Source organism: Natator depressus, chromosome 7 (genome assembly GCF_965152275.1).
Source record: "Natator depressus isolate rNatDep1 chromosome 7, rNatDep2.hap1, whole genome shotgun sequence".
Taxonomy (NCBI): domain Eukaryota; kingdom Metazoa; phylum Chordata; order Testudines; family Cheloniidae; genus Natator; species Natator depressus.
The window spans coordinates 10,167,404-10,180,710 of record NC_134240.1 but is presented as its reverse complement, the minus strand read 5'-3'; the positions used below and the strand labels follow the sequence as shown (position 1 = coordinate 10,180,710).

General features: G+C 41.3%; 1 protein-coding gene across 12 annotated transcripts in view; it reads left to right on the top strand.

Moving 5' to 3' along the window:
* FOXP1 (forkhead box P1) overlaps window positions 1-13,307 on the top strand; it is a 494,830-nt gene that overhangs the window by 264,846 nt on the left and 216,677 nt on the right. Inside the window, exon 1 of one of the 12 annotated variants that reach the window (XM_074957484.1) lies at window positions 9,350-9,473. The exons of the other annotated variants lie outside the window; for them this stretch is intronic. The gene's annotated coding sequence lies outside the window, so the exon portion shown is untranslated. Of the gene's footprint in view, window positions 1-9,349; window positions 9,474-13,307 lie in introns of those variants that run through there. 12 annotated transcript variants of the gene reach the window in all.

Below are 13,307 nucleotides of genomic sequence, written 5' to 3'. Positions count from 1 at the left end.
CACAGCGGAAGGCTTCTTGGACTTTTTAGAAGACAGACTTTGACTTGCGGATCAGGCCAGATAGTTTACTGAAGCAACTGCCTTGTAGTTGGATGCACCAGAGTGGGAGATTAGGATCTTAAGTCATTTAAACTACTTTTCTCCAGAGTATTTCAGCATTCACAGCTGCCAAAAAATGCCGATATTTTTGCCTTCAAAAATAAAAAGTGTTTGGTCATCTCTATGTACAGTCTGCCTTGGATCCCTGGCTGCATTGCTAGATGCTATGTTTTCTTGGGCACATCAACTTCCACACCTGTCAGTTTCCCAGGCTGCCCAATGGAAGAAATAATAACCCACTTCATCAATAATCGATTTTGTAAAGTGCTATTTGAGTGCAAATTATTATTAAGGCTAGTCACTTGCAGGGGTGGGGAATAGAATTTGGGACTTTGGCTCACAGGCCTGTGTTTAATCCCTTAAGCCTATTTAGGCTTGTGAGACCACCACCACTGCATATTTTATCTGAAATGGCTTGTAGGTGGTTGTTGCATGTGCCGACATTCACACAACATGGGCTTTGCAAATGTTTCCGGCAAATTAGATTAGATTAAAATCACCTGAAGTTTGGCCACGATCAAAATTTCCTGGGGTAAAGTTCATAGAACGGATTGGCCACAAAAACTTAAATGCACATTTTTTTTTTTAAGAAAACAAAGTTCCCCAATTCTGGCCAAATTGTAGTCTGGACTCCCGTCGCTGTCACTTGTGGAGACAGACCTGCATGTGCACGAAGGCAGAAGACACAATTCTAGAATGTGGGCAGTTCAAACAGAGGTGGAGAGAAGTGGCAGGGAATAAGTGAGCAAAATACTAATTTCGAGTAGCAAAATAATTTCTGCCATACTTTGTGGGGGGCTTTGGTGCCTTGCTAGGAGAAATATATGTTCTTGTACAATTAAGAAGAAACCTGGACATTCATAACCCTAGTCTTTCTCCCAAGAGCATGGCAAAAAGCATGCTTTTGGGAGCATGCTCTTTAAGGCTTTTAAAATTAAATGGAAATGCATTATAGGGAACAACACTCCATTAGCTATGGCCTGGACTAGATGCCATCTGTAATACTTTGGAGACTTTCCAATGACTTCAGTGGGCTTTAAGTCAGAGCCGTAACATCTTACGCCTTGGCTAACACCTCCATGAAATGGGAATAATAGTACTTAACTTAGAAGGATGCAGCAAGGATTAGAGAATGGAAAGTAATATGTACATAGAACTATATTGTGTGTGTGTGTGTGTGTGTAAAAATTATGCAGGCCATTCGTCTGCTTTTAAGCCGGACAGACCTGTTTTTGTAAGGGTTTTCCCTGTCTTGTACTAACAAAAAACGATGTGATTTTTGTCCAGTATCACCGTGGAGAATGCTGCTCCACCTGTGCTATTTCAAAAGTTCGTGCCACTGAGCGGGAGAAACATCAGTGACCACCCTACTATATCTATCTATCTGGTAAATATACAGACGCTCCCCGATGTATGCAATTGTTCCATTCCGGAACACCTTGCTTAACTCTAGTTTTGCCTAAGTCGGAAACGTATACCTGACCATTACGCCAAAAAACAACAACAAAAAAAAACCCACCTCCTATTTCTAGTTTATGGAACTTTTTCCGTAAGTGCGGATTTCTGTAAGTTGGGTCTTGCGTAACCCGGGGAGCATCTGTAGATAAATATATATATGTGTTAATCAGTCACTGTGGCATTTTTTTGGTCTCCCTTTTCTGTGTCACTGATCCTAAGGCACTGTAGATGTAGGCACATGAGGGCCAAAAGCTACATGTCTTCAGCATTTGAGGTCAAGGAGGTTGGCATCCAGAACTGAACAGCCTGTGCAGAAGGATTCTCTATCTCCTTGATCACTATGAAAGAGCTTTCTTTAGCCTCTGCAGATCAGCGGAATAGATGATGAATTTGGAGGATGCCAGGGGAATCCAGTGGGTGTGCACACAATGTAGATCCATCGTTTACCCACATAGGAAGAGAGATGAGGTTGTCCTCTGCTGCTGATCCTCCTTCCCCTGTAACTGGATGCAGGCCAACTCCCAGGTTTTGCTTGCTCTGGTTGCAAGTTTAGTATTGGGCTAATTCATCTGCCTAATGAAATTAGCCCCATTCACACAGGATTTTACTATCTATAATATCTCTTTGCCTCTCTGTAGAGGACAGATGGTCCAGTGTTTAGAAACTGGACACACGAGACTTGGACACACGAGACTTGGTCTTCACTTTCCAGCTCCGCTACAGACTTCCTGTGTGATCATGGTCAAGTCACTTAGTTGCTCTGGGCCTCAGTTCTTCATCTCTATAATGGGAATGACAGCACTTCCCTACCTCACAGGGGTGTTGGGAGTAAAAATACATTAAAGTACGTTATGCACTCTGATACTACGGTAGTAGTGGTACCTTAGAAACATAGAGCTTTATCTTGCAGTTTTACAAAAAGAAATTTTAGTCTTTTTTGATGATAATTTTACATAATGTAGTTTAGGATTGAATGTCTAAAACTTTTTTTTTTTACCTCTTTTAGCAGTTACACATTTGGCATTGTTTTGTTATCCTAGATGTTATGTTAAGTTTTGGCACAGAGAGCATTAATTCCTTTATCAGTTGTTTCCTTTACAGTTGTTCATTTAATTGAGCTCCTCTGTGTATCTTACAAAACAAGATGCACTCATTATAGCTCATAGACCTCCCTCTAAGGCTTAGGTAGCATGGTAACCTGTTTAAACGAGTAGCGCTTTTGTAGGTATTATGCTTGCTAAGTGGTGTGTCAGGTGTTTTGTTTTATTTTTCCAAACCCTGGAAGGAAGCGATAGGAGAACTCTTGCATGCATGATCAGATGTAGCAGCTTTCCAGAAGTTCTTCGCTCTGGCTATTTTCTTTTAAAGCTGTGTTTGCTCGAAGAAAGTGGCTGATACAGCTGAATATGTGGCTGCAGTGTAGAGCAATATACGTTGTATGCCTTGTTGTTCCTATTGTTCTGCTTTGACTTGTACAAACAATTTTAATCCCAAAGTAAGAGATCATATGGTCTCTGATGTCAGCAGTGCACAGTCAGATCCAGCGTGCACATTATCCTCCCGTTGCACGGCCTGATGCTAAATATTCTGTTCTTTTTGGTCCTTAAATTTGGTGTTTTGTTTTCTCTCACAAATCCCTTAAGCAGGAAGCCTATGCATCAGCGGTGCTGTATTCAGCAACAAGAACACCTGTCTGACCATGCACCTGCATGTGGATGGAGATGGTCTAGTAATATATTTAACTACAGATTTCAGACATGAACACAGGAGACCCACAGTTCTGGCCATATAAGGAACAACACAGGCTATAATACTGACTGTGCACACTTCTCGGTATTCAGCAGCAAAGAGCTAATTTTCATAAGCATAGAATAGCTTCCACTTAGCACAGTGGTGTCCAGATCCTCCAGTCCGAGGGCCAAACATGCTCTTTCAAAGAGGTCAAAGGGGCACAGTTCTGCAAAGTGATTGGAAACCACTGTAGTGTCCAGGTGCAGAAGTCCCTAGGGGGGCCCCTCCCCAGCTCCTGAGGTAGGGAGTATATCAAGGGTAGAAAGAGGGAGTGGCTGAAACACATTATGCTCTTCCATTTGCAGCTGGCATGTGGTCCGTAAAGAACCACTGTTAATTGATGCAAGTTAGAGCCGCCTCCAGGCTTCTCTACCCTGGCCTGAGGCTGAGAATCAGGTTGTTAGTTCTGAGTTGCTTCTCTTCTTTCCCTCTTCCAGACTGCCATGGGTGACTGTGCATGGAAGTGAGCTATTCTTTTGCTGTGCCTGATCTTAGCATAGTGCCTAGCAATGCAGCTCCTACCTGACTCTGCCTGACATGCCCGCAGCCCAGCAGGAAAGCAGGCAGGGGAGCAACAACTGTCTTCTCTCACCTCTGTAGTACAGGAGCCAGGCAGCGGGGGAGTTGCTGAGCAGCTAGAGCAGGAGGAGGACAGCAACGGCTCAGAGCATTCCTCTGGCTCAGATCAGAGTGGCACCAGGGGATGCAGGAGATTTAGTAATCTGTAGTCGGAAAGCCCATGCCACTTACATCCTCCCCATAGAAAATTCAGAAGCGTTCTTTTTGACACTGTTGCCCCTGGAAGGCCACAGAGTAGAGCCTGGAAGCTACAAGTTGTCCATTAGGTTGGACACCCTGGATTTTGCAGAGGTCATTTTGTTTCCTTAAACAGTATAGGAGAGCTACCTCAGCACAGTTTGGTTATGCTTGCTGCTGCTGCTATTGCTACTCTAGTATTAAGGGTGTGTTCTCTTGGTCTTCACATACTAATGGGAAAGAAATAAGGGCCTGGTTTTCAGAGGACCTTCCTTTCGGTGGCTACATTTTTATCTGACTCATTGCACATGCAATTACTGCAGTTGTGTCCCTAATCACAGAAATAGTACAGATTAGCTATACACATTTTTTTGAATGAGTGGTAATGAAAATTTGGACCTTTAAAAAAAAAATTAAGAATTTGTAGAGTATCAGGAAACATAGTAATTTCCAGAAAGAAGCTACAGCTGAAAAAATCCTGAAAAAAATGTATGGGTTTTTTGCAGAACTTTGTTCTGTCTCTGATGTTAAGGCAGTTTTATTAGAACATATTGCTGTGTGTGTGTGCATACGTGTTTTACAGGGGCGTGTACAATCTAATACATGTGTATTGTCCCAGCAGCACCCTGACACCTCTCCCCCCCCCCCCCAGTTATGTCAACACTGGGAGACTGAATGTTTCCATTAAAGCCAATCTAATGCGCACTTCTCGTTACGAATTATGGGCCTGATTCTTTAGAGGGATTGGACACTCGCAATTGTGGGTGCTCAGCACTTCTGCAAATCACCCTGTTAAGAAGTTGGTGGTTAGAGTTTTGTTTAATAGAAAAATGCATTATTCCACCCACTTCTCCATAAACCAGAAACCACTAAAGAGATTTTTGTTGAGCTTTCCACATACAAACAAACATTGGAGCAAGCGTGAGAGCAAGTGCATGTCTCAATGCTGTGTTTAAAAATAGGGAGTCTAAATGGAAATGGTTTTGCAACCTCAACTTTAGTGGGCAACCTCTTTGCAAAAAGAAAAGACATGGAAGTGTTGGAGGCCAAAGTGTTTTGTTTATCCATAGAACAAGAGCAATAGCTTTGCAGGGTTCCCCATCCTGTTCTGCCAATGTGTCTCAACTCTGACCTGAGCAAGCACCTATGGGGTGGAGACCAGACTACTTTCTCATGTTCATTCAGGAGCCTTTCTGTTAACTTCAGTGGGAGTTGGATTAGGCCCGTAGTCCTTGATTTGCTGCCATGATGCAGTACAAAGCTGTCAATTCTATTTATGGTGGAGGGACCTATGATATGAAACTGGGCTGAAACGGCCAAACTCCTTTTGCATAGGCTGCTAAACAGCCATCATCCAATAACTTCAGGTCACTACCTAGCTGGCTGGATATGTAAGTGAATGGTTCTGTGTCCCATTATCAACCTTGTAAGCCAGGGATAGTCAATAGGCAGTCTGTGGGACAAATCAGACTGCCAGACACTTATGAACAGATGCCAAAATCTACCTTGACTACACCTTGACCAAGAAATTTGGACCTTGACGACAAAAAAAAAAAAAAAAAATTGACTACCCCGTCCTAAGCTATCCAGCGCCCCACACACATGCTACCTGTTTACACATATGTTGGTTTCACAATCTCAGACTTGAGTTAAGAGTATGAGAAATGTTAACATAATTTCTTATAAAATAATATCTAGTGACGTTGAATGCATGGAAATAAGAAGCACATGTATATTTTAAGACTCATTTGCATCTTCATGTTATAAATGGTGGTTTGCTTTCCAAAAAACGGGTGCAACATCTGATTTGTTTGATATCATGGCTACATTTGTGTAGTTGCATTCCTCTTTGCCCTTCAGTTGACAAATTTTTCTTGTTCTATAAATATAGAATTGTAAACAAGAGCTAATCCTTAGCAACAACCTGGAAAGTTAACATTTCTCTCCAGCTCCTATTATAATTAATTCAGACACTCTGAATATGATGTGATTTATACACAGTATTCATAGGGCCAGTAGGTACTAATATCTTGTTAGAGAACTGAGAAAAGAACACTCTCTTTTGTGTTACAACATAATTGCACCACGTTTTCTTTCATAAGAAGATGTTTAAAGATGCTTTTTACTTTACATTTGCAAAATGGAAGGTTTTTGCTGTTGCTTTTACATTTGGGTCTTAAATGTGTTTTCCCTCCTGTAACAGTCAACATTGTCAAAACATTTTGCAGAGTATGTTTAAATAATGGAAAGAATTATGGGTTAAGACCATCGTTTATATTAATTTAAATCTCACTATAGTAGGTGAATTTGCAAGATGCTTCTAGTTCATTGTAGAAGTTGCTTACAATAAAGAGACATCTTCAATTCTTCTTTTCTGAACAGACAAGGCATGGAGATTACATAGTACCTCATTGTGTTGAATTTTGTTTAAACACATCTTGACTAAGCCTTCATATTAGGGATCCTAATTTATTTTATTTTATTTACATTTGTTCAGGGAATGTTGTTGTTGTGTTAATCTATGTAAGCCATATACATGTGAATTCTGCAAATCCCAAAAGGTTGTGATTAAAATATTGTAGATGTGGCAAACCACAAATACAAAAGAAAGTTTACATGTAGGTTTTCTTTGTAAAATATTGTACTCAAGTTTTGTAATACCTTGGTATCGTGGTCAGCATTCCTATAAAAATACGGTGTTATATGAAATGATATAATCTGTGAAGCATTTCCCATTATGTAGGCACCATGTCTTTAAATTATAGCAATTTCTTAAGATTTTAAAACAAAATGAGCTCTTAGAAGTGTGATTAATAGCAGGGAATGAGGCTAACACTGGGTCATCAGTGGCACTCCATTACAAAAAAGGTTTGACTAATAAAAGCATCCATCTATTTGACCAATAAAGCATTTGAATGATATGCTTGTAGTTTTTATCATATAGTAGTTACTTCGTACTGAGTAAACTGTGATTTTTACATGCTGGAAAAGGAGCATCGATAGGCAGCTCAGTTGAGGTGAATAGGATGCGTGAGTGCAGAAACACAAGTACTTATACATGGAGTCTGATGTTTGTGATGATTTCAGATTGTGGGTTCCAAATTTTGGAAGCAAATATGAAGTATCTGAATATCTTGTTAACTGCTTCCCCCCCTCCATAGCTGTTCTGTGAGGCTGGACTGTGATCACTCACAGGGAGGGGAGAAGGGATGGAATTGTATGTGCAGTCAGTCATTAGTTCAGTCTCTGGTGACCCAGACTTCAGAAAATTTATCTTCTGAGGAGAAAGAGATGGACCAGCACTTGCATTTTCCTGGAGTCTTGACTCCTGTTCTCCCCCTGGTTCGCACCTTTTATCCAGCTGGGTATGTAACGGGAGTAGTGGGAGTGCTTTGCAGAGAGACCAAGGGAAGGTCATGCAGAATGTCAGTGGCAAAATAAAGAATTGATCCTGAGTCTCCTGAATCCCAGACGAACATCCTGAGCCCTAGATCCTCTTCCCAATCTTCATGCCTTTCTTGAAATCCAGGCCCAGGTCACAGCAGTCATGGAAATCTCTGCTGGGATTGCTGCTGTGTCCAACTTCTTGTGAGGCCCTGGGGATGAGAGATGGGAACGGAAAATACATGTCCCTGATTCAGGGAAGCCCTGCGGCCACAAGATTTGAATAATGTAGCCAAGTATCGGAGAATGTCAGATCTTGGAGGTTCCTTCCCCTGCAACAGGTGGGGCTTGTTGGGGGCTCTGCAGAACTCTTAAGGGGAGGTGCAGAGCGGTAGGTGAGGGCTTGAAGTTTCTATCCGGATGAGCAAGAGTTAGGAGAAAATGTTGAGCCAAAAGCCCTGTTTGGGTTAAAAAAAAAAATGTAGGTAGGGAATGCTCAGTGATGTGAGAATGGTAATGGGAGGCCAGAGCAAGGGAGTCGAGGAGAGAAGAGGGAGGAGGAGTAAATACGCTGTGCTGCATCAGTATCATGTGTGTGGGCATATAGATAGGTAGAATATAGAGAGCCATTGTGTGTGTGTGTGTATGTGTAAACACACACCCCTTTTGCTTGGCAGGGATTCTGTTGTACAGCAAGAAACCTGAATTGTTCCTGCTTTCCTTGCATTTTTTGAAAGGAGATATTCTTCATTTTGAACCCCTACCTTAAGTATTTGCAGGTTGTTTATTTAAATGCATCTTCTGACCTAGGTTATCCTGTATATTGACAAGGCGTAGAGTTTTACCTCTGTCTGTAGGTTAAATATTACTCTCTTCAGTTTCTATTCCAAAAATTAGCAAGTTAGCTAATATCACTCACTGATTTTGATTTTGATTTTTAAAGACAAACCTGAAGCAGACTATGCTGGTGAAGGCCCTTCTTTAAACTGCTTCAAGATTACACCTGAACAGATATTGCCTCTTTTGCACCTTAATTTTTCGACAGACATGTGAAAGTGTATTTCCTCATCCGGCTGGTTCCTTTTAGCTCAAGATTCCAAAGGTGTTTTTCTGTTTTTGTTTTGTTTTTGTTTTTTAAATCCCAAATCCAGTAAAGAGTTAACAAGATTTCACTTGATCTGATGGTTTATATGATGAGTAATGCAAAAGTTGGTAACAGCAAATTGTTGTTTATAAGCAAACATGGCACTGTGTAAACAAGGAGGCCTGGTCCCCAACTGGTTTGATTTCATGGTGGTCAGCAGCTGATCTATGTAACATACAACCTTTCTGCTTCTCTAAATGTCAGAAGAATGACTGTTTGTTTGTCTTGAGTTCTTCCCAGCTGTTTACTCTGTAATGCATTTGCCTCAACCTTGATTCCCTGAGAGTGGCCCCTTTCTCCTCCCTGCTCTGTTTACATTAGTCCTGCCCTGAGTGTCACCTATGAAATCTGTTGATTATTCCACCTGGTTAATGTTAAATTGCTCTTGCAAGATGATGTGTTTGTTCATAAACACGAATGCTGGGCCACTTGTTTACTGTACCCATGGCAGCAATCAGTTATTAAACAAATATTGCTTTGTTTGCGGGTGTGAGCAGCAGTTTATCCTGCAAGGTCTGGAAAAAAAACTTTAAATGCTGGGATTTTGATAAAGGAGAAAAGGGGAACTTGTCCCTGGAATGTGGTTGAAACTGACTTAGGTTTGCTTTTCTTATCTTTAACTTGGATGAAGGGGCTAGAAAGATTAGCAAGTTGTTTGGTTTTTCCAAGAGATTTCCTTAGTGTAATGATATCTATCCAGTTGTTTGCTTTTTTCAGAAGGGAGAGAGCACTCCTGCAAGACGACTAGCACAGTAATAGAGCATCTGATGGCTAGAAAATTCTGAGTGGAACAAACAAGGACTTAGAAGGTCTAGGACAAAGGGATAGGGCTATGAACAAGGTAATCACCAAAACGTACAGCATTTGAATTATGTACCACAGTTGGTTATATTTTTTCTTACCTTTTTAATCAGATAGGTTTCTAATTGATGCATCTGCCCTCTGTCAAGTTTGAAAAGGAAAACGTTTAACTTTATTTCTAAAGCTGTCTGAAGAAATCCTCTGATTTGAAAGCAGGGCAATCTGAAAGAAGAGAAAATACCAAATTAAAAACTGTGCCCTGTCTTTCTTCTTTTGCGCATGACAACATAGAACTGCTTTTGCTCTTTCTGCTTATAACTGAAACAGCATTTACATCTGCTAATTCTGGAGGCTGGCTATTTGCAGTTTACTTTCTGAGAGTCCTCATTAGATAATTTGTGCTTTTGTAGGTAGTTTGTACTTTTGCGTTGTTTTGCAAACAAGCAAGAAAAACAAGCTTACGCCATCTTTGTTTTTCAGAATTATTGTTTGTTGTTGTTTCTGAATATGGCTTTGGTTTTTAATGCCAGACAGGACCTGTGAGCATTAGCTGTAAGTTGTTAGGACTGTGCATGCAAAGTGACCTTGAGAAAAAAATGATAGCTCTTTTATATGAAGAAGGGTAGGGTCTCTTACTTTGCATTTGAGGCTAGCTATTAAAAAATACATGTATTTAATATATATTTATAGGGAGCATGTGAAGGCTAAAATTAAATAATTGTCCCTATTGTCACTCGGAAAAGCAAACAACAAAACTTGCACAAAATTCTGATAGATTGTATTCACTAACTCGCACTAATGATTCAAACATACTGTTCGTTTTGGCCGGTAGAGTGATTATGGCTTTGAGGTGAAGTGTAAGGTACTTGAAGTGTGTAACCTAACAAGCCAGTCATTAATTGACCAGCACAACTATGATAAATCAAACCCTCTCTATATTAAACTAAGTGAAAATGTTGAAATGAGAAACTATATTGTGCAGTGGTGTTACAAATCAGCACCTGACTGTTGAAGTGATTTTAAGTACTGCAGAGTGATAGAGAAGCTAAAAATGCTTTAACGAGAGAGGGGATTTATAATTAAACCCCAATGAACCCTTGATCTCTCCGAGGTTTGGAATCTCCCCATCACACCTCTGTGGCAAAGTAAATTTGCCCTGCTATGCATTTGCTAAACACAAAGCAGGCCTTGTATTTAATGGTCTTTAATATTCCATTGATCTGTGTATCCATATTGGAGCCGATGCTGCCAGGATGGAGTTGAATGCATATGAACTAATCTCAACCCTTGAGTTAGCACTCACTGGAGCAGCTTACACTCTCTGTTCATCCTTAGCACACAATTGTGTGAATACAGCTGGTCTATTGGTGTGTATCGGGGTGGGGAGAACAGGTAGGTAGCTCGTGTTGTATGTCCATGTGTGAATGTGAGACTGGAAGTCGGGATGGAAATAGGTCTGTTCAGATTCGTTCCCTACCATTCTCAGCATGGCAGCACTAAAACTACGAGTATGCTTCCTTAAGGAGGGGAATTTCTGTAAAGCATGTAATGCCCAGATCAAAGTCCTGGTAATAGAATTCACTGCACCCTGGCTGGAAATACAGTAATGTTCTCAGCCACTAGACCATTGCTATGCAGTGTGCCATTCATTTAAAAAGAAATGAAAAGCCCCTTTCCATCTAGTAGTAGTATGATGATTTCTGTCAGGCCTGAAGGTTTGAAAGAAGTCTCCCAAAATGGAAGGAAATGAGGTCTCCTCCAAGGAGCTCACAAACATGCTGTAGCGAATGGTAACAAAACAGTAGAGAGGAGATAGGGAATAGAAGACTAGGCAACAGTAAGTTTACTTGATTACTCAGTGAGAGCAAGTATAAGGCATGATGGAGTAAACTGGGATGCATGTTGTAAAAGGGATGACATAGTATTTGCCAGTTGGTATGACATGGTTCTGCTGTATAGTTCGAGATAATCGTGGCATGACTTTCATTTTGAATATGTAGATTAATAATTGCCAAACAAAGAAAAGCATGGTTGTGGACTGTATTTATTAAATGAGACTAGACTGGGCATGGCTCCTGGATGGGTATGCAAGGAATGGTGAGGATACAGACACCTACCCCTGAAAAAAGCTGATTTCTCTGTTCTCTGTCTGGAATTTAGGGTCTGTAACCAGTATGGGTAGGGTGGGGTTGACTTGGGTTATCCAATTCCTAGTGAAGTGATGGATGCAGACAGATTCTTTTGTGGACTCTATTTGAGTGGTCTATGGCCTATGGCTTATGCTGTCAAGGTAGATGTACCTCTCTGGTTTAGTGGGTTTTGGGCCAGTGACCTTCATATTGATGGAGTTAGTACTGTTTGCAGCAGAGAGAGAGAGAAAGGGTCAGGTTTCCTGTGAAGCTGTTATTCTTTGCACTTGTGGAGCTTATGGGGTACACACAACTCTTCCCCAAAATTGAAGGCTTTGCAGAGATTTTGTTTAGCACTCAGAGGTTCGTGTTCTCAGCTATCTGTCTGATGTGGTTAAACACACCTTTGGGCACTAGTTCTTCCAGAGAACCATTGAATGCCACAGAGCTAATGGCACCTCCTTATGCCCATTTGTTAGTTACTTTCCCTGAAGGTGTAAGTTAATGTCACCTCTTCCTGCTTTCTCACTATGTCCTGTATTTGCTTTTTCTGCTACGCTCTCTTCTGTGTCCCCCTTGGCAGAACTTAAATCACTGTGTCCCCCCTGGGTACCTTAAATCACTATTTACACAGAGAAGTTAAATGGCTTGCTTAATGACACACAGTGAGTCAGCGTGGCACAACTGGGAGTAGAAACCTGGAGTCCTGACTACCACTCCTCTCTTCTAACCACCACTTCCCTGAAGTTTCAGTATATGTAGAAGATTAGCCATTGTCTCTCCTTGACTTTACTTGCTCTAAATTGCTGCATCCCTCAGTGGCCATAAGGGCTGTTAGGAAATGGTAAGCTGTTGTAGTCATTTAGCCAAAAAAGAGCGAGAAAGGTGTTGTGTTAATGTATATAATTAAGAAAATAAAAAGACATGTGTGGATAAGCAGGAGCCGGTAAAGCAGCTACTCAAGAGACTTGAGGGTGAGATTGGACTGGAGAGCCTAGAGTAAGATCAAGCTAGTTAAGTTCAGCTTCTTACAAGAGTGACAGGTTTGATCTGTGGGGAGGGACTGTGGCAACAGGGATCACAGCTGTGTCCTTATTCAGTTGGCCAAGGTGATGCGCTTCGGCACTTCTAGAAAGCACCAATTGTTACCTTCCAGGCAGAATGCAATTATCCCTTCACTTTCCCTCCCCTTCATTTGTTATCTCTCCTCCCAATCTCTCTACATCATGGAGCAGTGCTTTCCCTTCAGCCAAGAGGGTAGGGGAGGTGAGCAGCCCCCTTGTGAAACAGATGCCAGTGCCATTCTGTGGATCAGCTAGCAGGGATGCTCTCAGAGCAGTGTGATTTGTCTCCCTTCCCCAGGGAGACTCAGCGTATCACCTCTACGATACGCTCAACCTCCACCGACCCAAGGCTTGGGATGAGTCTAGTTCAGAGCCTGGAACTCCCAGATGACAGCATGAGAAGCGGTCTTTGTGTCAGGAGGCCAGCCTCAGAATGTGCTGTGGATAATTCCGTTCCTTCTGGACCCTTTATTCCCAAGTACTAAATGAAATTTTCAGATTTTAGATCTGTCTAGACATATACAGTGCACGATAAAGTTGATAATACATTAATCATTTTTAACAACAGGTAATATGCATAATTTATGGTGTTACAGTGCTATCTTTTTTGATATTTATGATGGATAATGCTCAGTTTTTGCCCTCATATTACTGCTTTAAATTATGCCACAAGAAAATTAA